We start from the raw sequence: 4,952 nt of genomic DNA on the forward strand, positions 1-4,952 counted from the left end.
TGATGCATTAATAATTAGGGCATGTATAACTTAAAAAGTGAAATATCTAACCTAGCATGTATAATTCAAGAACTAAAGAATTACATAGCTAGGGTTCTGAAATTCATGCAATAAACTGAATATTAACATACTAATCTGATTTGGAACATTTAAAGAACAAATTCATGATGATCTGTTAAAATTCTAGAAAGCCTAGGTCTAGTCATAATAAGAGAATCAAGAAACTGACTGAAAACTAGGGACCTAATGAGTGAAAGGAACCCATTATTGAAATCTCACATACCTGGTGACGAATTTCACGGAGAAATCTTTTGATTTCTGGGTTGGAATTGAATAAAACTTGTTGTGTTCTTGAACTAGGGTTCTTGACTTCTTTCTCCTCTTAGCGTTCTAATTATCTAAGTTTTGATTAATGATTTGACTTAGGTAAGTTCTAGTTATGTTTCTAGGCTTAAACTAACTAAAACCTCATAATTTACGGTCTAAACGACGTAACTTATGGGTCTAACGAAATAGGAAAAGACCAAAAGTCCCCTGACTTAACTGCTGTCGGAGTGATCGACGGACGGGACCTTTGGGCCGTGGATCGAATGACGGTCCATGCTGGTCGGCCGTCGTTTGCATCAGAGGTTGGGTAAAAAGGGGGCCTCGATCCATGGACACAGACCACAGACCGTGGTCTGACCTACGGACTGTGGGTTTATCCGTGGGTCGAGACTTAGCCGATATTCTGAGATGGGTTTGGTGAGGGATTGCAGTGGTGAACCAAAGACCACCAGCACGGGCTATGGTCTGACCTACGGTCCGTGGATGGCAACCGTTGGGTTGCACCTGCAACTTCTCAAAATCTGCATTTTGGTCTATCTAGGATACGGGGTGTTACATTATCTGCCCCTTGAGAACATTCGTCCTCGAATGAAGACTAAACTAGCTGAAATTTAGGGAAAGGGCTCCAATCCCTACCACTAAACACTGAGAACTTAATTTCTGACTGAACTGAGTTCCAAGAACATGCAAATACGCTGAAAGTGCAAGTACAACTGAAGGAACATGATTCTAAGACTGAATTTATGCATGAATGACTGAAAAACTGAAGAGGAACTATTACCTCAAGCAGGAGTGAAATTAGAAGAAAAGAGGTGAGGATACTTGGCTTTCATGGCCGCTTCTGCTTCCCAAGTGGCTCCCTCTACGGACTGACTTCTTCACCAAACCTTGATTGAAGCGACTTCTTTGTTTCTCAACCTTCTAACTTGACGATCAAGAATCTCAATTGGTACATCCTCATAAGAAAGGCTATCTTTTACAGCCACAGTCTCTAGTGGCACTAAGGATGCTGGATCACCCACACACTTCTTCAAAAGTGAAATGTGAAATACTGGATGCACTACTGCCAAATTTGCTTGCAACTCTAACTCATAAGCCACTTTACCAATCCTTTTCAAGATCCGATAAGGGCCTACATATCTGGGACTAAGATTCCCTTTTGTGCCAAATCTAATCACCCCCTTCATAGGTGACACTTTCAGGAAAACCCAATCATCAACTTCGAACTCTAGTTCCCTTCTTCTCACATCTGCATAAGACTTCTGGCGACTCAAGGCAGTCTTAAGGTCTATCTCTAATGAGTTGCACTTTCTCCAAAGCATCAAGGAGTGAATATGGTCCTATCAAGGCTGCTTCACCTACTTCAAACCCACCAACTGGAGATCTACATCTAAACCCAAACAATGCCTCATAAGGGGCCATCTGAATGCTGGAATGATAACTATTGTTATAGGCGAACTCATTAAGAGGAAAGTGATCGTCCCAACTACTCTTGAAGTCAGTCACACAAGCTCTCAACATGTCCTCTAAGGTCTGAATGGTACGTTCTGCCTTACCATCCGTCTGTGGATGAAATGTTGTGCTAAGGTTAACCTGAGTACCAAGACCCTTCTGATATGACTTCAAGAAATTAGAGGTAAACTGAGGACCTCTATCTGAGATGATAGAAAAATACCCATGCAACCTCACAATCTCATTAATGTAAAGCTTGGCGTAATCCTCCGCCGAATCTGTAGTCTTAACCGCCAAAAAGCGAGAAGACTTAGTAACCCTATCAACAATCTCCCAAATGGAGTCCGGCTGTCTGCGAGTACGAGGTAAACCTGTGATGAAGTCCATGTTGATCAGTTCCCGCTTCCAAGTAGGAATGTCAATCTCTTGAGTCATGCCTCCTGGTTTCTGATGTTCTACCTTGACTTGTATGCAATTGGGGCACTTAGCCACAAAGTCTGCTATATCTCTTTTCATATCATCCCACCAATAGACTTCCTGCAAGTCACGGTACATCTTAGTGGCACTTGGATGGATAGAATATCTCGAGTTATGGGCCTCTGCAAGAATATGTTTTATGAACTCGCCCACATTAGGAACACATAATAGACCATGGTAGCGAAGCACACCATCTCCCCCTTGGGAGAAAACCTTCACTCTCTGGTTGTGGACTGCACCCTTAAGTTCAAGCAAGATTGGATCATTTTCTTGCTTTTCCTTAACCTCTACTACCAAAGAAGATTCTGCCCCATTCTGAACCGTTACACCCGATCTGATATGCTTATAAGGCCAACTCCTAGGCGAACAAGTCTATGAGCATCCCTTGCTAGCTCCTTTCTTTCTTCCTCAACATATGCTATACTACCCATGGATAATCTGCTAAGAGTATATGCTACTACATTTGCCTTACCTGGATGGTAATGCACGCTCATATCATAATCTTTGAGGAACTAAAGCCACCTTCTCTTGAAAAGATTCGACTCTTTCTGGGTGAATACATACTGGAGTCTTTTATGATCTGTGAACACATCTACATGACCACCATACAAATAGTGTCTCCAAATCTTGAGTGCAAACACCACTGCTGCAAGCTCGAGGTCATGAGTCAGATAATTCTTCTCATGTACCTTAAGTTGTCTAGAAGCATAAGTTATAACCTTACCTCGCTGCATCAATACACAACCTAGGCCGACCCTGGATGCAACACAATAGATCACATAACCATCTGAACCCTCTGGTAGAGTCAAGATAGGAGTTGTAGTCAACCTAGTTTTCAGCTCTGCGAAGCTTTTCTCACAATCATCTGACCATCGAAACTTGACCATCTTTTGAGTCAACCTAGTCAATGGTAAGGCTATGGATGAAAATCCTTCCACGAATCGTCTGTAATAGCCCGCTAGACCCAAGAAACTTTTGATATCTGTTGCAGAGGTAAGTCTGGGCCATTGTTTCACTGCTTCTATATTTCGGGAATCTACTCGAATTCCTTCACTAGACACAATATGCCCAAGGAAGGCAACTGATTGTAACCAAAACTTGCACTTGTTAAATTATGAAAATGACTGGCGATCTTTGAGAGTTTGTAGAACAACTCTCAAATGACTCGCATGTTCTTCGTCATTCCTATAGTAAATGAGGATATCATCAATAAAGACGATAACGAACAAGTCCAAGTACTGCTTGAACACTCTGTTCATCAAATCCATGAGAGCTACAGGATCATTGGTTAGTACAAATGACATAACTACAGATTCATAATGACCATACCGAGTTCTGAAGGCTGTCTACGGAATGTCACTATCTCTGACTTTAAGATGATGATAACCCGATCTGAGGTCTATCTTTGAGAAATGACTAGCACCCTGAAGTTGGTCAAACAAGTCATCAATCCTGGGGATGGGATACTTATTCTTGATTGTGACCTTGTTCAACTGCCTATAGTCAATGCACATTCTGAGAGAACCATCTTTCTTCTTCACAAAGCCATTCTGTAAGGAGGGATAGAGATAGGCTGGGTATCTGGAAGGAGATCAATTCCAAAGTCAATTTCCCTTTTGGGAGGAACTCTGGGAAGATCATCTGGAAACACTTCTGGAAACTCATTGACTACAGGGACTAACTCAAGAGTTGGGGATTCAGAACTAGAATCCTTAACCCGAACTAGATGATAGAGATAACCCTAAGAGATCATCTTTCTGGCCTTGAAGTAAGAAATGAATCGACCCATAGGCGCTAAGCTACTACCCTTATATTCTAAGATTGGTTTGTCTGGAAACTGAATATGAACAATCCTAGCTCTACAGTCAACTGAGGCATAACATGAATGTAACCAATCCATGCCTAGAATGACATCGAAGTATACCATTTCTAACTCTACAAGATCTGCTGAGGTGACTTTTTGAAAGATTGTGACAGGGTAATTTCTGTATACCCGTCTAGCTATAACTGGGTCACCGACTGGAGTACAGATTGGGAAGGGTTCTGAAAAAGTTTCTAGGCTAACACTGAATTGGACAACTCTGTAAGGAGTTACGAAAGACAAAGTAGTCCCTGGATCTAACAATGCATAAAAATCAAGGTCAAAGACTCGTCACGTACCAGTGACTACTTCGGGAGAATCTTCCTGATCTTGATGAGCCTGAAGATAATAGAGCCTGTTTTGGCGCTGTCTGCCACCTGTACCAGATGAGTTACCCTGCCGAGTAGGGCGACTTGCTGGGGTTGCTGAAGTTGTAGACTGAGCTCTACCATTATTTCTTGCTTGACCCTTTCTAGAAGGGCAATCCTTCAATCTATGACCAGACTGACCACACCCAAAACATCCATCCTTACCTGCCAGGCACTCGCCTGGATGATTCTTACTACATTTCGGGAAAGTTGGGTAAGTGTTGGTGCCTGAAACACTACCTTGAGACTTAAAGCCTGACGCCCTACCTTTCTGATCGTTACGGAACCTGGGGGATGGAACACTAGCTGATGAAGGGGCTAGAATCGAAGATTTCTGCTGAAACTGCGAGGGATTTCCACCACTTGATTTCTGTTAGGAATACTCGTAGTTACTTATTCTTTCTCTCTTAGTCTCCTTAGCCTGTTCCCTAAGCTTATCACCCTCAACCTGCTGAGCATGAGTCATG

The sequence above is a fragment of the Solanum tuberosum genome, unplaced genomic scaffold, assembly GCF_000226075.1.
Source record: "Solanum tuberosum cultivar DM 1-3 516 R44 unplaced genomic scaffold, SolTub_3.0 scf00161, whole genome shotgun sequence".
Classification (NCBI taxonomy): Eukaryota; Viridiplantae; Streptophyta; class Magnoliopsida; order Solanales; family Solanaceae; genus Solanum; species Solanum tuberosum.